The following is a 26,632-nucleotide window of genomic DNA, read 5'->3' as shown; positions in this document are numbered from 1 at the left end:
CTCCTCGTGTTCAAGCCTTGTATTTTTCTGGGTTACAGAAACTGTTTATCCAAGTTCTCTTGATGAAATGCTCAAATCTTGTTGAGTAAAGCTGAGTAAATCGAGGTGAGCTTAAAAACAAATATAAAAAGAGCTCTGTTAATGGTATTAATGTGGTATTAATGTTATTTATCTATTTTCTGTAATTAGTTCCACTACCAAATACTGTATTGTGTTCTAAGCTAGGGTTTTACAGTGTATTCATTTTATTTTTGTTATTTTGAGTACAATTGAGTACAAGCTCTGATAAAAGTCTATAAATACGTGCACTGCAGTTAAATACGTGCACTGCAGTTGCAGTAAGTTAAAGATAGGTGGTGCAGTGTTGTTGTGCACTGAGACTAATATTTCTGCTCAGCAAGTGCTGATTTTCTTTATTTTGCTTTTATTCCATATTTGTTTTATTTCCTATACATTTTTATCTTTCATATTTGTTTTATAATTAATATATATTCAATATTTCATAAAAATCTATCAGAATAAAATACACACATACTCCCACATACACATTTCACTAGGAAATTAGGCCTGCAGATAAGATATATTCTGCAAACACTTTTACAGCGTTCTCCATGGCACTATGCCTTTCTCCTCTCTGCACGCTGTCAAGTTCACGAACCTTCTCTCCAGACCCCGCAGTAATTACATGCCTGTTGGAGCACTGGATTGAATAATGGGCATCTACATTTAACTGTAGAATGGCTGAGGAGAGGCGAGATCATCTGTAGATGTGATACCGCACTACTGTTTCAAATGTCTTCTTTCACATTCATTTGCCAGATTTCTTTCTATTGGCCTTAATTTGTAGAAATTCAGCCATGAAACTGATTTGGAAAATTTTACAGAGTCAAAGATGAATTGCTAGTCTGGTTTTATTAGCCACAAAAAAAAATCTGGCATGGGTTATTTTGAAAGAAGGGCAGCAGATTATATTTTTCTGTCCACATTCAAACAGATTAAAATGTAATGTAATAGAATGGAAAACTGCATAGCTGTTGAAACATGTTGAACAAAGAACTATGGAAGTGTTAAATATTTACATTCTCGGGGTTTATTTATGGATTTTCCAGTACCAGTGCAGCTTGCAAGTCAAAAGCCAAGTAAAGTAAAAGCCAAGCTAGCAAACAGAGAGCTGCATTAGGTTAAGGCTAACTTTATCTGATCAACTGACTACTTAACTGACTGCTAAATTGGAGCTAAACACAGATCAAGAAAAAAAGAGAAAACAGCTTATTTTTGTATCAGAAAGACAAAAAAAACAAAAACAAAGGGCAAGGCTAAAAGCGAACCCAGCTTTCTAACAGCCCATTGCACAAGTACTAGAATGCGATATGCTGCTCGCTGAGTTATCATGTGTGAAGTAAACAGTCTTCAAAAACAAGAGCTGATCAAACAGACAATAGTGACAGATATCACAAAATAATATATCAGTAATCCTTATCACCACAAGAACTATGAAGGTTCATTTTATAAATCTGGCCCACAAATAATTTTTTGTTTTACTTTATCATATTCATATTTTGGACTTTTGGATTTGGATTTCACAGCCTCTACCTAAATAAAGCTGCCCTCAGTATTTCTTCCTCACAACCATGTTTTTTAGGTAAGTATTTCATCCATGTCTAATTTTCTTTCTCATGGCAGCCGTTCTGTGGTGCGACAACAATTATCCACGCTTTGTTTGTGGCCAACATTTGTCCCTGCCACTTTCAATTACAACAAATTACACTCCAAAAATAAATAATTAGAGGAGTGAGACTGAGTAAGAATGCTACGCACTATCACCTGCCTCTAATTGATATAATTTGGTTTGAATTGCAATTTGCTTTTCGTGTAGCTTGGGGGTGTCACAGGTAGCACTTTGATTAATTGTGTAACTTATATTTGTTGTTTAATCTGTTGTATTATCAAGTAAATGGAGATCTGTTGTTTGGTGATCCCACTTTCAGGGGGGTCTCATTTACAGATCATCAGCTCTGAACGATGCATTCGAGTGGGTCACTTGAGAGCGGGCGCCTTGAGAGAGTCTCTGTGATCTAATTACATAACTACACCTTGGTAATCATACATTTACATTTTATGCACACAGCAGAAAGATGATTGTCATCTTGCAACACAGGCATGTCTAATCCAATAATATGAAAAATATTTCATATAGCAGTATAACAAATCATGTGCATACGTGTGCAGATATTTTTTTCTTCAGAGATCGCATTCAGCAGAGTATTATTACATTATTTCCAAGGGACCTTTGATACCTCTTCTGAAAACCACAACTATTGATTTATGCTGTTGCTGCTCTGCTCTCACCTTTTACTTTACTTATTTACGAAGGGCATTCTGAAAAGCCTTGGGTTCAGGAATATCCCATTTAAATCCAAATTGGCCGGGCAGTATCTTCCAGCTTATGGCAGGGAACATACAAACTGTAGGCTGCCTGGAGCAGAACGTGTGCATCCTCAGGGCAGGAGAAAAAATGAGGCGATGACAACAAGGAACTTAGGTGCATAAACGGAGAGAGAAATGGAGAGACTGAGAAAGACTATGAAAGATAGAGGAATATGGATAGGGATCCTTAAAAAAAGAGTACGGGAGGATGGAGATTACTAATGGAGTTCCTCACACAGACACAGTCACTAATGAGGAAGCAAACCAGGAGAGGGTCATGCATGAGGGGCATAGCACCACTATTGTTAATTAGTCCACAGGTAGGAGAGGTCCAAGGTCACAGCAGAGGATTTGATAATGCAGGAGAGTAAGTCTTAGCTGTAAAACCCATTCTCTTTATTTAGCAGAGTGAGACACGTTTCTTAAACAGTCCCGTAACACAAAAAAAGAGAAAAGGTAGACGGAGAAAAAAAAAACTGCATCAGCGTTTGGAAAAAATGTCAAGGGTTTTCCCTGTCAAGAGTCTGTCAAGAGGGTTCACGGAGCTCCCCCTGAATGTAAAGCAATGAGGGGGCTTAGCAAATAAACAGCTATGCTTCAGGCTTTAGCCTGGAGACACTGTTAGCCTATTCTTTGCAAATGATGAGAACTGACAATGCCAAAGGCCTCAGTTTCTGCAAGACATCTCAAGAGCCAGTAAGAGTAGGAGTAGTACTAATACAAAGTGGCTAGCATAAAAAGAGCTTGTTGGTTGGCTTTAGTATTTTGGCAGTAAAAAGAAACTGGGATACCCTAAAAGACTTTTAATAGTTATAGAAAAGTAAGAAACAAAAATTACATTCTCAAATATGTCTTGGGATAAAGTCACACTTACATATTTTAATAAAATAAAACATAATAAAACAGACAACTGTATAGGCCCACCTTAAGATCTCTCTAACTTACCACTGTATCATCTAAGATATGGAATGCATACTTTTTAATTGTTTTACAGACACTGTGTGCCTTTTTAATGTGGGCATGTTCATGTATAAAAGTAGCTCAAAACCAGCCTTAACCTGAACCATGAATTAGTGTTTCTTATGGTTATTTATGTTCTTTAGGTATTAGGTTTATATCTTTGCTATCAGGTTGTATCACATACTAATACTAATATTATTGCACAGTTCCTGTTAATGTCTATAATTGTCATGTTAATTAGACACAATAATAAAAAAAACACCACTAAAATATTCTATGTCATGTTTTAAGACAGTCAGATATCTGGAAGTAAGGTGTGTTCAGGTAAATTTCTAGCACATTGCTATCTTGGCAATAGAAAACACCAGTGTGCCACTGTCTGAATACAACCTAGGCAGATGCCAACAGTCCGACGTTTATTGTTATCTTCGCAGTGAATTGTAAACAACAGCATATGGACAAGGTGTATATTTCCCCACACACACATGGACACGCAGCAGTTGGCAGCTATGCAAAGTTTATATGAACAATTAACAGAATACAAAAAAAAATCATTACAATAAATCATTTATTGTGTGAACGAGCAGGTCAGTTTCCACTGCAATATACAGCCGCGCAAAGCATACTTTTCCTGTCGTTACGATAGTAGAAATACGCTGACACGCCGTAAATAAAGCTGTACAGTATGCAATATGCGTTATAGATCGGGCCTTCAGAGTCTTTAAAATATTGTGAGATTTTATCCACAGAAGAAAAGTTTAACAAAAATGTTGTGTAAGGCAAAGTGATGGCTGGGAAAGTGAAGTGAAAATACCAGAGTTTAATATTTTGCTGTAATAATACAGCTTTATGCCTTCAAAAATATAATAGGAGAAATATATTCTCCTCTTGAGCCTGAAATTAGCATTTAGGATTTTTGAAAGACAAAATACTAGTTAACAGTCTGTACGAACTGACTAAATTAAAAGTGGATGTGGCCCTCCTGACCAGGGGCATGTTAGCCTGCCCATCAACAGTCCTTACACATGTAAAAGCTCGCCCACTTAACATGCTCGTCCTAATGAGCCCTGCCAATTTCATAACTAGATGAGAATTTAAGTGTAGTCGACAAGGTTAGGACATTCGAGGTCACGGTAGCAACAAGCCCAATAGCAATGACGAGCAACACACACTTAAAGTAAGCGACACAGGTTAATTAGACAATATCCTTGCCACTTTGTCCCCTCTCACGAAGACTAATTCAATTCTTTTATTAGTCCTGCTTTCTGCGTAATTAAATTGCTCTAATCTAATATTTAGGAAGTGTAGTGGAAGAGGAGAGGTACTTATTTAAGCTGTGAAGGCCAGCCCTCAAAGCTATGCTCAGCACAGCCACTCCCTTTCTCCAGTCGGCAGAGCAGTAATCTCCCAGAACACAAGTGGAAAAAAACATGGAGTGAATCTTCCTTCAGCAGTGCAAATGGAGAAATAGCGCTGCCTTATGGATTAGACTTCTCAGAGTGAAAAGGCTAGGGAACTGCAGCAAAATGAGGTAAATACATTAATGGTTATTATCAACAGCACAGCACAAAATGTTGTAGATTTACTCTGTGGATCTCATTTCCAGAGAACCACAGACTGCGGGAATCTGAAACTCTCCTGTGTTTTATATTGTTTGTCATGGACATGTCCTTGTCCTTGGCAGCATGTCTCCAGCAATCCACCTGACCCGAGTACTTGTTTTCTTGTATTTTGTATGTGTTGTCTGTAGTGCTGGGCGATATAACGATATCGATTTGTTTCGCGATAATTTTTCCCTCGATGACGATGATAAGCCTGTGCAATAGAATTCGATAAACATTCATTTCCATTTCCGTCTAAGTGGCGCGGCAAACAACGAAAACACAACGTGTAATCAATCCAGAAGACGCTGGAGCAAATTAATAAATAGTTAAGAAAATTGTAATAGTTATTCTCATGCATGCAACAAAAAACCCTAAAGAATAGTGGAGTATGGCCCGACACACGCAAACAACCATAGTGTTTGTACTTTGGGAATAAACGGCCGCACTGTTCAGCACGTTTTAAATAAATTTTAAGTAAATTTTAAGCACTAAATGTAATTAATTCAATTTATATTAGGACCTCGGGGCAGGTGCTGCAAAAATGTGTATGTGGGGCGCGGATTAAAGGAAGAGGTTTTTTTGCGGAGCGGTAACAGGACAAAAACACCTTAAGAATGATGTCTAAATGACTTTCCTCTAATCTAATATAATTTAACATGGTTTAAGGATATAAAATAATTTCTAAACAAACGAACTTTTTAATATTGAGCTTATGGCCCAAGTGCAAAAACACAAAATCATTTATCATTTAGATTATCTGCCTGAACGCGAGCCCGAACCCGAGCTTGAACGCCAGCCTGACTCAGGCGCTGCATGAACTCGGGCCGGTCGAGAACACCGCTTTCCTCTCAGATTAGGCGGAAGAAAATGGTCTTTTTTTTAATGTAACAAATCACACTGTGATTTTTGTGATATTTCCCCAATTACAGCTCAGCTGCGCGTTTAAAGCTCAACGCATGAATTAATCGGTGCGCTGTGCGCCGCGCGTGCTCGCGGGGGATTTGACGCGTCTGTCAAGCAAGTTAATGGACCGTTTTGGGGGCAGAGATTAAGAAGTACAGCAGGTACATCTCAGATTTGTAGTTTAATGCTCTACTAAATTACTGGCTTTAAAACTGGCTCATGATATGGTCGGTTCTGGCTGGATTTTTTCCTGCCTACAGGCTGCATTTGACGGAAAGCAGCTCCTCAGTCAGACAACAGTGTCAGCATACAAATCGTGTGCGTTTCCTACAGGACAAACCATTTAAAAGTGCAGATAAACTCATTAAAAAATCACACAGTGTCTGTCTGGCTTAAAATACTTTTAATAAGGTACAGCTTTTAAATTAATAAATCAACATTCATTAAAAATCCGTGAGAAGTTCTGTATGCTAAATGACAAGCTAAGCTAATAAGCTAATAACATTTAATAATAACAGAAAAATAGATATGAATTTGGAAAATAACCAACTAAAGTGAGCTCAAAATACAATAATAAATATAATCTAACGAATTTCAAAATATAAATTAGAAATATTGAACTTCAATATTAAATTCAACTTCAACTACAAAAAACGCAAGGACCGATAGAACATAACGAACAGAAAAAAATTAATTTGAAATTGGAAAAAAAGTTCAAAATGCTAAAAGAAATAAAACCTAACGAATTTCAGAATATAAAATCTAAATATTGCACTGCAGCAGTACAAAAGCCTAAGTGCTTAAACAAACAAACCAAAAAACAGCCTATCACAAATCATTTTTTGAGCCCGACCCAGCTGAGGAAAAGGTGGGAAATCTTTTTTTTTCCGGCTGGGTCTTGGAAAACTTTGTGGTGAATTAAAGGGGCCGAGTTGCAATTTTTGTTTTACTTTAATCAGTTTTTAATCCGTCTTTTTAAAAACAAATATTCCAATATTGGCTGCCAATCAGTGCCCAATATTCTGAGCTCAAAAAACGCTATTCGGGCCAGCCCTACTAATCTAATATAATTTAACATGGTTTAAGAATATAAAATAATTTCTAAACAAACGAAATATTTAATATTGAGCTTATAGCCCAAGTTTTTTTTTCAGTCATGGAAAATTGGAAAAAATTGGAAAAAAGCCCGAGTTCATGCAGCGCCTGAGTCAGGCTGACGTTCAAGCTCGGGTTCTGGCTCGCGTTCATGATTAATTTGTTTTTTTTTAAAAACTAATATTGGAATATTCGCTACCAATTACTGCCAAATATCCGGAGCTCAAAAAATGCTATTCGGGCCAGCCCTAATAATTATGGAGATACAGAAAAAAATATTGTGATAAAACTTCCATCACTCCCTTATTCTCTCACTAATAAAAACAAACCTTTAAGTGTGACACAAAGTGATTTGATTTATATCGTGATACATATCGATATCGACTGATATGGAAAACTATATCGTGATAAGATTTTTTCCCATATCGCCCAGCTCTAGTTGTCTGTTATGATGACAGCAATCGATATACAAATACATCCTGGTTTCCACTGTGGGCTCGGACGATTGACAGCTTGTTGTGCACAAATCTAGGTTTCCAGGTTCCTTGTATATTTTCTGTCTCAGAGCAAGTGATTAAATTGTTAGTCTGTTACAAATCACGTGCTTGCATCTTACTCTGAGTCATATATCATGATCTGGCAGGCTACTTTGCCAGCTAATGGATGCAGCCCATCTTGGTCCGACAGTATGTTTGCAGTAGGGGATCTTAAATCAACAGCAGCAGATTGTTACTGCAACCAATCACCACTGTCATCGATTCCCCTCAACTATTATCTGACCAGCCTGCTGAAAAAAAAATCCAGCTTAAAATCAGCCTTTTTTCTGGTAGCTGGTTCTAAATGGTCTGTAATGGTCAAGGTGGTTAAAAAAGCTGATAATCCAGGCAACAAAACACTTCATACTTCCTAGGCAGCTTTTTAACCATGGTCAAGCAGCATGTTTATGATGGTCTGGCTGGTCATGCTGGTCAAACAGTGTGTGAAAGCCTGGTCTTACTGGTTGTTTAGCTGGGCTGGTTGAATAATGCTTGAAAACCAGCTAAACCATCAATCTCATACAAAATCCTGGACCAGTGCTGGACCAGTTTTTTTTTTTTTAGCAACAAGGCAAGCAAACCAATCAAAAGCCTAGGGCCTCTATCTGGCCTGGGGCTCGTAGACAAGGACTGGTTACAATTTGAATGCAACAACAAACTGTGTGAGCCCCCATTTAAACTCTAAGATGGTCAAATGCTTTGATTTGTGATTCAAGCAGCTGGCAAAATTTAAAACTTCATAAGTGGAGTTATCCATAAGCAAGGCAGAAAAGAAAGTAGAGAAAGTGATCGTTTATATTGGATAAATTAGGCTTGTGTGTTGTAGGCTAGCAATGCAATATAAGAGTAATGTTTATGTTAGCTACCTGCCTGTTAGTCAATGCTACTAACAAACTAGTTACAGTTAGTGCCATTTTTTTAATGGGCTGATAATATGGATACACACTGTAATATGTTATAATTACAGGATAAGGAATGTGCAGATCTGTTCCAGATTCATAGTTTATAATGTTTAAAGCCATTTCAATAACCTACCATTCTTAGCTTCGGTTTTTGACTATTCTACTATAATAATCTATTTAACAAATAGTGGGTAGGAATATCCTATGATAATACAGTAGTACATCATATAACTTGACTGGAACATTAATGTCTAGTAAAGTCCATGCATGCCAGCTGTTAACTGCCTTTAAATCATCAGGTTTGTCTGTCTAATTCTCAAACAGCAGAATTCTTGTTAATACTCATTAAGCTACAAGTAGTAGGTCTGTATTCTATACATAAGCATTGACATGGGGTGTTTTTTTAAGCATTGGTAGTTGTAAAAGCATCTGTGATCCTTCTAAATATCAAAATCTGAAAAAAAAAAATGGAAATGCTAACTCTCACTATACGCTATACACTGTTTTTTTTTCCCCTCAAGGGGCTTTGCAGTAAATTTCTAAGCCCTTTTCCTAAAGATGGCTTGGCACCACTTTAAAATAAGACTACCCTTATAAATGGTTTATAAATGGTTTATAAACTAGATTATTAAGTATTATTGATTAGATTGTAAATGCCTTAAAAACATTGATAAGCAGTTACAACACATCAATTAAAAAGGCAACAGTGATCCGTTGTATGCTTAGTCATTTATTTCAACTGAGGCATTTGATTTATAGTAAAGAGTTAAATATACTTACAAATATATTAATATGGCAAGTTTAATGCTGGTTGATGGAAAACACAAAGTAAGATCAGTACCTAGAAAGATTTGAGGTTTGACAGTAGAAATGAGTGTGAAATCACTACTTTGCCATTTTTTAACTCACTGTTGTCATTTCAATCCATGTTGTCATTTATGTATTAACTGCTTATTAGTGAGTTTTAAAATATTTGCAGCCTAATTGTTTTGCACATTTTTGCAAATGTTCAAATGAACACATTACTATATCTGCAGTATTTGCAACATATGTAAGCAGTATTTCCTCTGTCAAAAAATATTTTACTGATATAAAGTCTGGGTGAATTCAAACAATGTGTCTATGCTGTGGTTCCTGTAGGCTTTGGACAGGGTGGGCGATGTTTGGTAAGGCGTAGGGTTTTTTTGCTGTCATTCAAGGGGTGTTGTTGGGTGGGTGGGTTTCCATTTTGCTCGGGTCCGTCAAATGCCTTAAAACGGCCCTGTGCTGATTAACCAACTTGATCAGCTTCCCACAGGGCACTTTCAATTTATCAAACTGTACCCTATAAGATTAGAAAAGACCACCATCCTGTAAATTATACTTACTTTAAAATGATACCAATCCTTTTCAAAAAATGTTTTTGTTATTATTCTATTATTTGAGAGGGCTGCAAATTGAACAACTGTGATGTGTGGACAGGTTGGAAAAAGGGCACAGTGTTTCAACCGGTTTACATCATTGCTCAGACCTGTTTTAACCCACAGGAGGCCTACAGGCTTGTGAAACAACTCACACAGGCTAACCGGGCAGCTGTCTTTTTTCACACTAGAACACAGCAGTGGATAAGATGAGCAGGCCATCATCCCTGACTTCCCCCATGGGATGCATGAAGAAAAGATGTAGTAGTGTGCTATGGTAACTCCCTGTCCCTGGATAAACCTACCAACCATACAAATATTAAAAAATCATCCTTTTAATATCATGGTAAATCTGGTGTTGCGTTTTATTATTCTGCTTTAAAGTGATGTAATCCATCCAATATTTTCCTGTTTGTTCCCGGTTGTCAGTCAAGGTTAAATGTTTTGATTTTGAAAGATGAATCAGGGTTCATAATTAAATGTTCCTTCTTTTGAATATTTAACAAACTATAGATTAGATTGCAGCTCTCTTTTCATTATACAGTCTGAGAAATGATGGTTCTTAAATGGTTTAGTAAAGACATGGCTCTATATAGAACCTCAAGGTTATTCATACTAAAGCAGAATTAAGATAACGTAATATTTGTTCACAAACTTTATTTAAGCAATAATACACGAGAGGGAGTGCTATAATGTGTCATTTTAAACCTCAAGTGTATTATAGCGATTATACCACAGTTCCATTATCACTGTTTATTGAAAGATTTTGAGTTAAAGAGGATTAGAAAATACAATCTGTTTGGTTATAAAAACTCCGCAAGTTAAAATAGTTCTATAGCTGTTCTGTTTGTAGCTGCGCTGTTTGGTTTGTAAGCGCTGCATCGTTGCTAGTTTACCTGTATGTGGTGGAGTAATACATGGAGAGCTTTGGTTACAGTGCATTACCGGCTGATAATGACACTCCTAAAACATCTCTCAGCCAATCACATTGCAGGGTTGGAACTAACTGTGGTTTAATTTTTTTATTTGTTGTTGTTTTCTAGTATTTATACATACTTATTTATCTAAAGTGCTCTTATTAAAAAAATAATAATAAAATGCTAATAAAATGACAATAATGATCAAATTCATAAGACAAATACATTACATAAATAATTTTTTATTTAATCTTCAGCATTGGTTTATAAGTATTTGTAAACACTTTTTTACACCCTTTTATTATTAGACATTGTTTCAACATTATACAGGTCAGGACTGAATGCTCTCTCTTTCTCGCTCTCTCTCTCTCTCTCTCTCTTTCTGGCAAGTAAATATTTAGTTTCTTTTTTCATCATCAAAAACTGTTTCTACAGAGGAGTGAGATCATGGGGGAACTGTGGGGACTTTATTATATAGCTAGCCCTGAAGGATTTGTGTTACTAGCTGTAAAGAACCTTCCATCTCTTTGAAGCCTACACAGATCTGATAATGCCATTCTTACTGTTTTTCTTTTTGTTGCTGCTTTGTCTGCATTCTTACCTGTAATCCCCAAACACTGTGGTCGGTGAAACGGTTGACCAGTATGAACTTATATTGATAAAACTTCAATACGTATTGTGCCAATCACTATTTTGGCAAGTGTGTTTATTTATAATAGTGCCAATCAACTTGAATAAGCCAGTGTGTCTACTTTGTTTCAGGGTGCAATTGCATTATTATTTCATTATATACATTTCTATAAAATCTTTATTTTGATGGCATATTGGTCTTAGATAGACAATTATATTGTTTATTGCAATTATTTCAGGGTCAAATGTCATCCAAAAAGAGGCATAAAGACAATCCTTTTGGCCTAAATCTCCCACACTTTATTATTTAAGTGTCACGTCCTGGCCCTGTCTCATGTCTCTGTGTGTTATCCCCACGTGACCTGTGCTTCTCTGTGTCTCCTGTCTCAGTAGTTTTCCACCAAGTGTCTCATTTGTAGCTCCACCCCTTAGCCCCAGGTATTTCCACTTCTAGTGTGTTTCCTGTTTGTTTAAATGGATGTCCTGTGGCACTTTGTCTTCGTCGGTCTTTGCACTAACCCCTGTTGTATTGTCGTTCTCTTGTTCTCTATCTCAGCCGTCGTTTTCATAGCCTTAGCCCTTGTCCTTTGTTCTTTGTTTATCTTCTTGTTTTTTCTAGTTTATCCTTTCTTGTTTATTTCTCATTGATCTTTTGTTATTTTCCAGTCCCTCGTTTATTTCTTTGTTTTGTTTTCTCTAGTTTCAGTTATTAGTTTATTCCCTTGTATATATTCCCCGTTTATTTATTATTATTATCATTCGTTTGTTTAGTTTATGTTCTCTTGTTTCACTAGTTTGTTTTGGTTATTGGTTATTTGTGTATCTTTGTTTCGTGTTACTCGTTCCTTGTTTCTTTGTTTATTTGTTATTTATTTATTAAATTCTTTCTTACCTGCATTTAAGTCCACCTCCTCGTCTCCCTGCCTGCAGTCCCTGGCATTAAGTCTTATTTCTCATCCCACTTCTTAAACTCTCATCACATGTTTTACACATACATTGTAATCGATTCCTGTTTTTTTTTTTTTTACAATAAAATCATACAGTAAAAAACTGTAGAATGCAATGCTGCTTAGGATGGTCTATGAAAACAGCTGCCACCTGCATATATAACACTAGGGGAAAACAATTGGTTAGATTGAAGTTGTTTCCCAGGAGTTTTTATACTTTGTTTTGAGACTAAACACCAAGCAAAAGCAGATAGATAAACCACATGTAGAAGCTTCCTAAATTTTACCCATTAATAGAGTATAAAAAATAACATACAGAATCTATTTAATAAATCTGAAGCAACAACAATGTGCTCTCACTTTCTTTGGATAAAGTTTACTCTGACAGCCTTAATTTGCATAATCGACATGTCCCCCCACCCATAACTCACCATCAGTGTGGACCCTTGCATACCAGGGCTACCTTCCCTTGGGTGTTTAGTTATATTTTTTATATTTTTAATTGTTGACTGCCTGGCCACAGTGTTGTAGGCCATAAGAACAAGTTACTGTTTTCTTTACTGCAACACTAAACCTTTGCAGTGTTTCTGCTGCCAGTAATTTACTCACCATGTACAGTGAAATACTTTACAGTACTTCATTGTCAACTAAAGATCCCAAACAAACTGTAATACTCTGTCATTTGTTACCGTATTTACTATTTTTACTATACAGTAATATGCTGTAATCATTCTGTAAATTTAATGCATGTTTCAATCCTTTGACAACTTTTAAGCCGTTAACTTGTAAATGTAAAATTTACAACAAACTTTCTACAGTATTTATTTGAAGCTGCCAGGAAATAGGCCTTAATTTATACAAAAAGTCTGAAAGATTTCATGCAATGGTTGGATCTTACTATGAACGGGTTGTCTGAGCATCACAGACAGATGGAAAGGCTAAACAAGGAGTTGGGTCAGCAGCTCCTAGTCTACTGTAAAAACAAAGAGGAAAGCTGGAACAGTTTCCACACTGAGGCAAGAATACCCATAAGAACATTTGTGCACAGCTCTTCAGGCTTCTCTCTTCACAACACAGAGCAAGTCCTGCAGTTAACAAGTTCTCTGTGGAAGTTTGGGTTTTAAAGCAAGTGCACTTGGAGAGGGCTGTCACGAGATAGGATGTGCAGGCTAATTGCAGAGAGACGTCTCAGTATCAGCCTGGAGAGATGATATGAACCAATATGTGAAACGACTCGTTCCAGATCCTCAGGCACTGGATAACATACCTGTAACTTCCTCGTTATTCACACTGTCATGACTCTCCCTTTAGCCCTGCAGCTCCTTCAGGGTGTCAAACCCAATGTTGAGAAAAAGTTGACTTCAGCATTTTGTGGATTGTGGAATGCAGAGGATGTCTTAGAGCCTCCGTTGGAAGTGGAAACGTCTCACTGGAAACTGAACAAGCTAGTTCACCACCCTATTAGTGCCTGCTTAGGACATCTATGGGAATGCTTCTGGGGTTCATGCATCCCCAGCACCTCATTCCCAGTGCCCTCCTTCTGCTCATCAGTCGAGTTATAAATACTATTTGCACGTAAATTTAATTGTGTTTACTTGTTTACTTGTAACCTTATCATATTGTTATTGGATTTATAGGAGCCTGAACTACAGACAATATAAATTATAGACAATCACAAAAACAAAACTATTATGAGGATTGCCAGTTCGAATCCCTGGGTCATGCTGCTTGGCATCAGCAGCCAGAGTCTGAGAGAGCACAATTGGCATGGCTCTCTCCTAACATCACTCCTAGTGTGATCTGTGTCTGTCAGCGCAGGCATCTGTTAGCTGTTGTATCAGAGCTGTGGGGCTGCACTTTCCTTTGAGTGCGCTGGCTACACAGTGATGCAGGTGGTGGCTGATTTCACTTGTACTGAAGAAGGTATGTCCTAGCCTTTACCCTCCTAGTGTTTGGAGCATTACTGCTGACATGGGGGTCCTAGTAAGTGGGTGGGACATAAATTATTACTGAATTAGGACATAAATTATACTGAAAAAAGATTACCACGAGTGCTCAAAGTCAGCCGGTACTATTACATTCTAGGGCATTCTGGGACTTCTCATAACTTTACGCAAAAATGTGTCAAATGTCCAGGATTTCACACCAAGTTTGTTGTTGTAATTGTAGTTGTCTTCATAACAATAGCATTTGTCTTTAAAATATAACAAATCTACAAAGCTGTCTATGGAAACTCTTATAATTTTGAGTGGCCACCACAATTTTCCTAGCCCGGGAAAAAGTTCAGGGCAGTGTTTGCTTCAATATTCTGTGTGCAGATTTATATACATTTAAATGTGCGCCACATTGTGTGCCCCACATGGGAGCTAAAAAGCCCTGAATTCTCGACACCATTATGTTCCTTCATCTACATCAATCATTGGTCTACCTGCCTCCTCAGAGTGAGAGAAAGAATGAAAAAAGGGTGAAAGAGAGAGAGAGATTGTAACATCAAGATAAATACAATAATCAGTTATAGAACATTTAGTTTTAAATGTTCGGCAATTAAACACTGTGAAGACTGAACAGTGTATAACACTGCGTTTTATTTATGTACTTTTGATATTGACAAAAAAAAATCTCCTTCAGCTTAGTCCTACTTAAAACCCCCCAGTCTCAACATACTAACCACAGATTCTTAACTAATTTCCAGTGTAAGGGAGGGGGTGATTAGGGGAGTATTGGCAAATTTCCCCTCTCACTTTAAGCACAGACTATTATATTGTACACATGTTTGTCTTTTTTATTTTTCACACCTCTCCCCACTTCTCTATTCAATCATGTCTTCATGTGTCTAAACAACATACTGTTGTCTTTCTGGCTGCTCAGACTGCCTAAGGGAAACAATAACTAAAGCATCCTTACAGGGAGCAACACCGTCTGTTTGAGAACTGCGAGTGCCGAGAGTGGTGTGTGCACTCGAGTGCATTATCAGAGAAGGGCTCGCAAACTTTCAACTAACTACACAATGTTCAAGAGTCTTTGCCAAGTGTTTCTGTGCAACCAGGTAAAAACTGTATTGTGAAAGTACTCAACTCGTGATGTTGCGCATGGTGGTTTTTCACCATGCTGATAGATGAAGCCGGCACCCCCGCAAGAAAAAGTACCCCCTCTCGGAGCGTATTTCTAAGTAAAGTTAAAGTGCTTTCATCAAGAAGACGTGTTTTTCATGGCAGGGGTGCAGATTTCGGCACTACTATGTTGTTGAATTCAGCACCCCTGCCAGGAGAGGGGGTGCTTTTCCTGGCGGGGGTGCTGAATTCCGGCACTCATTATAGTAGTACTCACAAAAATGTAAAAAAAGAACTGACTTTTATCTTTTTTTCCTGGTTAAAATTGGGTTTAGAGTTTGTTGTTTTTCCTTGTGTGAGATTATGGATATCTGCTCTCCCTGCAATGCAAAGAAAACATCTTGAAAAATGTGTTTCATCTTCATGCTGTAGACGCAGATCTATTTCGGGCATTATTCTCGCTTTTTGAGAAATTTCAAAAAATCTAACTTTGTGAGCTGTAGTGTACATGGGATGATCAAGTGAGGGTTTAAGGGCCGTTCTTGTTCTCTCATGTGTATTTTCAGATTTGCTGCTGGAGATGGAGAAAAAATGTTTCAAAACATATTGAGATGTGTGTGGGCGGGGCCTAAGAAGAGCCTCCTTAACAAGGCATAACATTGACTGCAGCAATGTTGCACTGCTACATATGACTTTTTTTTTTCCTTGCATGTTTTAAGTACACATGCATCTGACATGCTATGATACTCCATTACAGAGTTTTTACCACAGTTCTGCTGCATCATGTAAGGATGCACCATGCAGATAATAAATGTATTGTTTTTAATACCATTTTATTGTAATACTTACCAAGTTCATCGTACTCTACCACACAGTAAAATTACCTGAACAATTAAACACTTTACTGCCAGGGCTAAGTAGTGTGAGCGTTTCGTAATCTGAAAAAAAAAAAAAGAAATTCAGTAATGCTACAGGTATATTCAAAGATTACATTACAAAGTGATTACATTACAGCCTAAACAGGATCTGTCTCGACTAGGCACAGATGAGACAAGCACAGATAAAGGAATTTGGCTTTATTAAAAATACAGGCTGAAACTGGCAATGTGAGGCAAATATACAAAAATAGCAACATACCAGAGATAGTGTTTAGTTCAGGGTTGGTACACAGTGTATAAACAACAAAAGCAAGTCAATGGGAAAAAAACAGGCAATGGATGTACATGAAATAAATGAATGAATAGAGCTTCCTAGAGCAGAGCTCTCAAATTCAGTGAGATTTTTTTTAAATCTACAGAAAAAAAACGTTCTTCATCTACAGCTGCTCTTCATCTACAGTTAAAAAATACCAGTGCACCCTTGTGGGCGTTGCCCTAGCAATTTCTGTGCGTAAGAGATACAAGGTGTGTCGTGTTAGCGTGTGAACTGCTTGAAATGTGTCTTACGCCCAGTGCGTGAGATTTGAGAGTCCTTCTAGAGAAAGGGCGAACCAACAATCAATATGCTGCAGTTAGTGAGTGAACACAGAAATTATATACATAGGATAACAGGTGTACCTTATTTTAAATATCTGGTGACTTAAACTGGGGAAGAGGCATGTAAACCTAGTGTGTGTGGTGTGGGTGATGTGAGAGTCTGGTGCATTATGGGAAATGGAGTTTGTGGTTACAAGTTTGTTGTCTAAAGCCAGTGAAGGCAGAGCAGGCACGCCAGAGGCAACAGGTGTGACAGGATCACTACTCTTACCATATTTCTTTCTAACTTAGTGATTCTGCACATGCATAAGAGATGATGATGATGATGATGTTATTGTTCTTTGTAACATTTTCTTTATTTCTTTCTCTCAAAGCTAAGAAAACTACCATTGAATTTATGATAACAAGCTAGTACTGCAATTGCTGACTATTGGACTGTTGTCAATGTAAATCTAAATCTTTCTATTTAAACAAGTGTGCAGGCATGGTAATGTGCTATATTTCAGTACCAATAGCTACTAATAACTTATAGCTACCTCTGACAACAGAATCAGTACAAAAACTATAGTTACACATGTGGTCACCATGCACAATGCAAAACATCAGCTACAGTGGGGTAAAGCACACTGCCAATTTATTACTCACTCTACTGCTGTACTATGTTTATAAATGTCCACGATTGTAATCATGAGTTTAAACATTTGTTAAAAATAGAAATAGCTGAAATAGCTGACCAGGAGTGTTCACAATGGCCACTACCGGAATGGGTAGTAAAATAAAAATAAACATTGAATTTACTTAGCAAAATATAAATAAACTCTGATTCAGTTATGAAAAGAATTGCATCTTAAGGTCCATTCAAGGGTATATAGTAAGTAATGCACATGGTTATTAATCATAATTATCATTGGGTAATCATAAGTAATACACATAGTATCACTCCCTCATTACAGCTGAGTTTCTTCATTCGTAATGACACAATGTAGAAAGAAAATATCCCACTGCTTGTGAAAGAATTCCATAATTCAAAGAAAATAATGGTTTCAAAAAGAAATAATGCAAAATATACATTTATTATTATATATAATGAATAAATGATTGCCTGAGCAGCCCCTCCTATTTATTTCATAAAAATAACTGCATTAATGACAGGCCTGAAACACTTGAATGCTGGCTGAAAAATCATTTCATCATCTGCAATTAGCACCTCTTTTATGCACAAGCACACAATGCACAGAAAACACTTTTTATTGACTTTGGTTTGCCCTTGACTATAGTCTTGCATTTATACTGTACATTTTGCAGACTTTGGCTTTCTCTTCATGTTAAATGCTGTTAACCTCTGGTAATAAAAGGAGAAATGTTGTATAATTGCTACATTTTTGAGAGGGAGAAACACATTGTGTTGTTTTAAAGCATGTAATCATGAGTCTGGAACTGTCAGCCCTTTGGGTTGTGGTTATAAAGGTGAGCAGACAATGGAATATATTGCACAGAAATAGACTGAAATCACAATTCAGGATGGAGGCATAGATGGGTCAAAGGTAAAGAAGAGAATGCGACAGCATCCGTTCAGAAGCTTTATTGTGACAACCAGTAAAGACTTCTGGAAAGAATGATGGGTATAGAATGAAGATTTATCTGTAGCAGAATGATGAGAAAAGGAAACTGTAGTAAACAAAAAAAAACAGCACATGATCCGACATATACTACTCTAAATTTCTTAACTAAACAGAAGAATCAAACTTGCCACTAAAATAATGAAACAAGGATCTTCACTGTGCAGCAGAACAATGGCTCAAAATGAAACTGTAGTTGAAAAATAAACCAAATGAACCTTTCTGAAGACTATTAAGACTATGTATTGAACTGAAAATCAAGAACAAAATGCAAAAATCCTCCAAAATAAACATGCAATTATAATTGCTGCAGAGCCTCATCAGAGAGGCTATTCAGCTTCTATGGGTCCTCATCTTACACCCCTTCAACAGTCTATTTTCACGCATTGCATCTGCGTCATTTAAATAGCTACTATGTTTCTGAATATATCTACGTCGATGGACGTAGTGGTCTGGAAATTAAATGCGTTCAGGTACATTTCTGGCGTATTGCTATCTTAGAAACAGAAAACACAGGTGCACCACTGACTGAATATAACCAAGACAAATGTCAACCATCAGACGTTAATTGCTATCTTGGCAGTGAATTGTCAACAGACACATTGTTACATACACATGGACACACAGCAGTGCACAAACCCAGAGCACGTGCCTGTTGGCAGCTGTGCAAACTTTTATATCAACAATAAATAGAATACAAAATAAAATAACATTGTTCTACAACAAAAATAAATATAGGTCATTGTTATATTACTTAATATAACAATATTATATAACAATACGTATACCTTTACAGCATGAAGCAGCAGGTCAGTCAGAGTGCACCTGGCTCTTAACGGGAATGGCAGGTGACGCGCTGTTTGGTTTATTTCACATTACGTCCAAAACACACCCATACTTTTCTCGTCATTATGATAGGAAAGACACACTGATGCCCTTAATCAAGCTATGTGGTGTGTTAAAATAGGCCCCATATATTAGTCCCTATAAGTCAAATGAAGTCAAGTAGTTTTATTGTCAATTGTGCATATGTACAGGATACACAGAGAATTGAAATTACGTCACTCTCCTTCCCAAAGTTACAACAAGAACAGCAAAAAATATATAAATATAAAAAAGTAACACTAAATGTACAATGCAACAAGGTCACAGATACAGACATAGATGAGACAAGAGACACTAGACAATAGTGCAATAGTGATGAGGGGATTAAAGAGGGAATGACAGTATAGAAGCCAGGTACACCTGTGTATAACTAATTGTGTATTATTTTTAAAAGTGGCTATGTATATCAATCAACTCAAATAAAGGCTGGCATGCTGCATTTCTCCCATTGTTTATTTTAACAGCATCTGCTGGAGTACAGACCCATGAAAGGTTTATCAGAAACTGGCTAAATTATTTATATATACTGTATATACACTGCATAATTAATTAATTGTACATATATACAGTATATACTTTAATATTATCACATGTTTATGCAATTTAATCAGCCTTAAGCAAACTCCCCTCAACCAGGATATCCATTAACAAAAGCCAGTGTGTTGTGTGATTGTGTGTTCCCCCTTTAAGGCCCCCTGTACAGAGATTTCAGCAAATGAAGAGAGTCTCTAAAGTTCCAGCAGACTGCGCTCAGGATGAGACCATTGGGCAATCATTGCCCATCTCCGTTCACAAAATGAGCTTCAAATTGTGAGGAAAAAGAAGGCAAGTTTTTGACAGCCAACGTGCAAATATGAGGCAATAGAATCTCAATGAGGCCTGAAAAAGGGAATGCATAAATAGATTAGATTGAACGCGCCCAAGCCGCATGGAAAGCAAATCTAATTATGAAGCTGCTGTGTCTCCTGATTTAGAAAAGAGAGCTCATCTTTGCCCAACAGAATCAGCAGATCCACTCTGAGAGGCATGAGCCATCATTGACGAGAGACATACATTTGGGCTGGTTATGAAATGAAACCCATTGTGGATGCTACAGATCCGGGAGCACTCTCTGGCACACAGCTATTTTTTTCCCCCAATATGAATCAAAGAAGTCCAAAATCATCCCAGCAGTGGTGAAAGCAGGAAGAGCAGCTGGATAGATGGGGGCCGCACTGTGCCAATATGATTCCAGTCCTCCAGGTTGCTTGAAAGGAAAAGGTACCTTTAGAAAACCTTTAGATTATGGGTGCTAAAGATACGCTTTTCATTAAAATCTTGCACCAACTCTACTTGACAGGAAAGAACCCCCCCCCTGGATATGAATGTACCACAAAAAATCAATTACTGCATGCTAAGTGAACCATGCCATGGAGCAGTCAAGATAAGCAGAGCATTTCCTATCAGTTTGATGTTACTGTATATTGTATCGTGTTATCTTCCTGTTTTTCAATGAAACAAAATTCGATGAAAATCAAGAGGGCAAATTGAGTTACTGTTGTACTTCAGAAAGTAAAAAATAGTTCTGCATTTTATTAGACATTTCTCTGCAGATATGGTGAACCATATGAAAGACCAGGTTCAGTGTCATCTTATTGTAGAGCATGCTGTTGTCTTGTGCATGCACTTATGTTGTAGTCTGCAATTAAAAAATAAGAAAATGTTATTGCCATTATTTCTTATTTGAATGTAGAAACACATGCTAATTTATTTGAAATGCAATGTCACAATTCAAATTCACAGCGATTTTACTGCAATTACTTGCCAAATGAAATTTAGTGTAGCTTATGTTCTACCCAGGCCTTTGTGGGGGACTCTAATGCGCGAACATAATTGAAAAATCCCACAGCATCTTAATAGGTCATGCAATTAAAAACGATATTGGTAGTGTAGTGTCACAATTATTTCAGCCCATTATGGAGCAACAAAGTAATTTATAAATGGCTGACTAGAACTGAATTACTGGCATAAGTAGCTGTATTCAAGACTGAAACAATTGCTCAAATTGAGCTGTATTGTTTTTATCGCTCGCTGTGTTCAATCTCTTCATTACTTTCATTACTGTAAAAGCCTGCTCGGATCTGCTGGAATTTGAATAAAGATCCGACGGAACTTCGGCAGAGATGCTGGGGAAAAATTACCCAGTGTTACTCATGTTGCAAAACACTACAGACAATTCTCAGTGTGTGAACACAACAGCCATTTCCAGAACACTTATTCAGTTTTTGCTAAAACGTGAATCACCTGGTAACACTCAAAGCACTAATGAACTAATGAACAGTCTTCAGCTAAGCACTCAGTTCTCCAATATTCTCTACAGACAAAGAGCAACTAACACAAGTGCTTGAAACTGAGTTTTGAAATTAGGGAAAGAAAGAGGGAAGACAGAAAATATTGCAAACACAACAAGAGAGCTACAGATTGAGTGGGTGGACTCCATTCTCATAGTAATGCAGGAATATGAGAGCATGTTTGAGTGTAACCTTGCTTTGTTTGTATGCAGAGCTCAGAGAAGACAAACAGCTCGAGGGGAGAACGAACTGCTCACCCCAGAAGAAGAGGCAGAAATTGTCAGCGAGGTGCTGACAAAGAGTCAGTGTATTCCAAAACATACATTAGTGGACAGTGCAATGCTATAGAATGTACACCATGTTTCCATTTCTAATTACAGTTTTTCCCAAATGTTTAAACACATCTCTAGAAACTTGGCTCAGTTTCTTAAAACTCTAAACACAAACTGAAAATCAATATTATTAACTGCTTTATTGAAACTCCACAAATCTCTAGCAAAACTAATTCCTTCCACCAAAACAACACACACAGCTATTTATATGCTTATCTCACATAAACACTGACAAGATAAATTCAAAGCACCATTATCAGAAGTGTTTTATGTTTTTGACTTCATGAGGCCACTGTACAAATTCAAATGCATACAAGTCCATTGAAATATGTGGGCTTTCTGTTCTTTATATTTATTTGGTGTGGAGTAGGACCCCACCCTCCCCCATTTAGCATTACAGTATTACAGTTTTTCCCAAATGTTTAAATGCATTTCTAAAAACTTGGCTCAGTTTCTCAAAACTCTAAACACAAACTGAAAATTATTAACTCCTTTGTTGAAACTCTACAAATCTCCAGCAAAACTGATTCCTTCCACCAAAACAACACACACAGCTATTTTATGCTTATCTCTTACAGAGCATCAAATAAACACTGACACGATCAATTCAAAGCACTATTATCAGAAGTATATGGTTATGTTTTTGACTTCGTGAGGCCGCTGTACAAATTCAAATGCATAAAAGTCAATGGAAATATGTTGGCTATCTGTTGGTGCAGCACAACAAACTGTGGATTTAGAGAACCAATCATTGACCAGAGCTGCCCGGTGAAAACTTACATTATCCCAGATGACAACACAGTAGGGCTGTATCAGTCATGTGATGCCTCTTTTATACTCTGGCAAATGATTGAAATGTTCTTCTAATTGAGTTTACATAGCTGCAACTTGTGTGAGACTATTTGGTGATTAGGGTTTTGTATTTGAAGGTCAGTGATTCTTAGGTGAGCAAGGTGTACTAAATGATGAAATTTGTGTTTAGCGATTTGCAAAGCTGTGATTTAGAATGATATTTGAGTGAGAACATATAAAATTGTGTTTAGACTTTAGCAGTTTGGAGTCACAATGTTGACACATGAGCTTCATGTTTTTGGATTTGTGTGCATAGTTCCACATTTTTTGTGTAAACATTTGGGAAAAACTGTAAAAATATATGTGACACAATTGTAAGTCAGTAAGTTATTACAATGAGGAACATGAGGAGGAAAATGAGTTCACATACAAAGAGGTAACAAAAATGTATTTATTGCAAAAGACAAAAAAACAGTTCACTGTTCATCAGACCCCTGATTTCGGTCAGGCCAGAGGACCTCATCTACATCAGCTGCAATTTTCTCTCTCGCCAAACAGTGGGGGAAAAACACCTCGCATGACGAATACATCCATGGCAATCATCTGCGTGGATGTCATCAAATGCCTCCTCCATTGTCTGAAGTTGCACCACACGCTCGTGGGGTCTGCGTTTGTACACTTTCCACCTTCATGCAGAAAGAAATTATATTGGATTGAGAAATGGGGAATATGGTGGAAGGTGCAGCACTTAGGAAACTTTCTTTATCCCAGATGACAACGTAGGAGGGCTGTATCAGTCACTTGAGGCCTCTTTTATATTCTGACAAATAATTGAAATGTTCTTCTAATAAAATTTGCTCAGGTGCAACTTGTGTGAGACTATTTGGTAATTAGAGTTTTGTATTTGAAGGTCAGTGATTCTTAGGTGAGCAAGGTGTACTAAATGATGAAATTTGTGTTTAGCGATTTGCAAAGCTGTGATTTAGAATGATATTTGAGTGAGAACATATAAAATTGTGTTTAGACTTTAGCAGTTTGGAGTCACAATGTTGACACGAGCTTCATGTTTTTGGATTTGTGTGCATAGTTCCACATTTTTTGTGTGGAAAAACTGTAATAGTATTTGATTATGTTTTTGACTTCATGAGGCCACTGTACAAACACAAATGCATACATGTCCATGGAAATATGTTGGCTTTCTGTTCTTTATATTTATTTGGTGCAGTGTAGGACCTCCTAAATAGCATTTACAGTGCTACATGTATATTCGACACAAATGTAAGCCATTTTTACTGTATGTAGTTTGTTGCAAAACTGTAATTTTCACCTATGTAAGTACAATGAGAAACATGACGAGGAAAATCAGTTCACATACAAAGAGGTAACACAAATGTATTTATTATTTATGTATTTGAAGGTCAGGGATTCTTAGTTGACCAAGGTTTTCTAAATGATGCAATTTGTGTTTAGCGATTTGCAAAGCTGTGATTTAAAATGATATTTGAGGGAGAACATGTGGAATTGTGTTTAGAGTTTAGCAGTTTAGAGTCACAATGTTGACACATGAGCTTCATGTTTTTGGATTTTTGTGCATAGTTTCACATTTTGTGTGTATACAATGTGGAAAAACTGTAAGTTTGCTTGCTGAAAAGGCACTGTGTTAGTGTGGGTCTTGTGGTTAGGAGTAACCTTCTTTAAATAACAGGTTGTAGAGGAAAATTATGGATTTCCGAAACAGGTATGAGATCTCAGCTGGTATAGATTTATTTTTCCACACAAAACAACAAAAAAATACACTTACTGTACTTGTATACCCTTTTGCTGGAATAAGTGTCTAGAGGTACCACTAGCTAGACTGTACAGTAAGACATATCCAGTCCATAGCAGAGTCTCTCGAGCTCATCAGCTCAGTAAACAGTTCAAAGACAAAACTCATCCAATCTTTTACCCTCTCACAACCCTGAGTCGACCCCAAATGTCCCATTTACCCTCCTTTATATACCCCATTGAACCTCCCCAAAAACTAAACCACTAAACCAAAGGAATATACCTCTGGGTAAACTCAACCAACAGAACAATATACAACATACAATGCAATCAACTATTTACATAACCGGTTAATCATAGAAATTACAATTCTAGCGCAGAACAGCTAAGTATAAACCACAAAAGACATAATACAATACATTAATATTTTCTTTTCTTTTTTTTTCATTGGTTGGTGCTTGGGGGTTTCACCTGAAACGATTTTTCCCAGCCGACTCAAGCCTACAGAAGATGGGTGGCCCACGCACTGCCACTCCCCAAGGACACAGGTAAGTATTTACCTGTTTTTTTTTTTTGGACAACTCTTTGTTTCTTATGAAAAAAAAAGGATATAAAAAGTGTTTACACTGCTATCTGTCTCTACTTTACAGGGACGGGTTTCTACTAGATTGCTGTGAGGATTTGTTAGAATTCAGGAAAAAGATCATTTGTATTACCAGGATGTTGGATTATCATTATCCCACCTCATCCCCAACTCATTCCAAAGGTATTGGATGGTGCTCCATCATTACAGATAATGGGGGGGGGGGGGGTGATGAAACCAAAACAGACTTGTTCAGCTCAGGTGGTGTCCAGCATGTGTGTCAGCGCCCTGATGAGGAGCATCAAGAAAACCATCCCTGGTATACAGTCAAGCATGGTGGTGGTGGTAGCATCTTGGTCTGGGGCTGTATGAGTGCTGATGGCATTAAGGAGCTGAAGTCTCCTTAACATGTACTGTGACATTTTAAAGCAGAGCATGTTCTCCTCCCTTCAGAAACTGGGCCACATAGTACATAGCAACGACAACTGCCTTGCTAAGGAAGCAGAAGGCAAAGGTGATGGACTAGCCAAGTATGTCTCCGGACCTTAACCCAATTGAGCACCTGTGTGGCATCCTCCAAGTTTTATTTCTGTAATGTTGTCCCATGAAAAGATATAGTAAAATATTTTCAGAAATGTAAGGGGTGTACTCACTTTTGTTGGATACTGTTTATTGTTTGGCAGCGATGTGCAGCTTGTGTGTGCTAGTAAGTCATGAATTTCCCAACAGAATAAAATTAGTGTGCAAATGGCTCATACAAGATGTATAGACTACTGCAAAGCATCCTCATTACAGTTCCCATGTGATTGTTGTGTTATCTAGAGAATCTTGAAGCTTGCTTCTGTCCCAGCTACATTCATCTGGGAGGATGCAGAGTAATATTTAAGATTCATAACCAAAGTAATGGAAATGGTGCGCTTTCAGTGCTGTGTTTTTCACACATCAGAGCATGAAATGTTCTATATCTCAAAATCTCAAACTTCCCACCAAAAAGCAACATCACCTCAGTTGTTTGAGTTTGGAACTATTTATGCTCACCCAGAGGCACATGTTTGGATGTTAAAAACCTCTTGAAATTAATGATTTGTTTATTTATTGCCTTATTTATTGTATGTAGGTTTTGCCAATGTTGTTTTAATGACTATTCTGCTCAGTTGCACTTTAAAATTACTTTAACCACCCATCCCTGTGTACACATTTCTATTCATATTTTAGTGAGTATATATTCGTTACTTTTCCTTTTTTATGTTATTTTACCTTTTTTCTTTTTATCTTATTGTTTCATGTGCAGTCAGCAAAGTATAACAATAGCATGTATGATTTTATTTGTGACAAATAATCTACCTAATAAAATATGAGTTCATGGAGCAGCAATGTGGAAGTGTTGGAGCTCTTAAAAATGGTATTAATGAGTAAGATGGATGTTCAGTGGTTTTTGACCACTTTAAAATAAGAAAGATTCCAGTTCCCAACTGGTC

The 26,632-nt window shown here is 37.2% G+C and overlaps 1 long non-coding RNA gene across 1 annotated transcript; it reads left to right on the top strand.

The window, feature by feature from the left end:
- Nucleotides 1-4,776: 4,776 nt before the first annotated feature.
- On the top strand, nt 4,777-26,337 carry LOC111197648 (uncharacterized). Its single transcript, XR_002652516.2, has 3 exons — nt 4,777-4,918; nt 25,062-25,119; nt 25,222-26,337. It is a non-coding gene; the product is annotated as an uncharacterized LOC111197648 (long non-coding RNA).
- The last annotated feature ends 295 nt before the right edge of the window (nt 26,338-26,632 follow it).

Source organism: Astyanax mexicanus, chromosome 1 (genome assembly GCF_023375975.1).
Source record: "Astyanax mexicanus isolate ESR-SI-001 chromosome 1, AstMex3_surface, whole genome shotgun sequence".
NCBI classification, from domain to species: Eukaryota; Metazoa; Chordata; class Actinopteri; order Characiformes; family Acestrorhamphidae; genus Astyanax; species Astyanax mexicanus.
The sequence above is the reverse complement of the archived record's forward strand: the minus strand, read 5'-3'. Positions and strand labels throughout refer to the sequence as shown.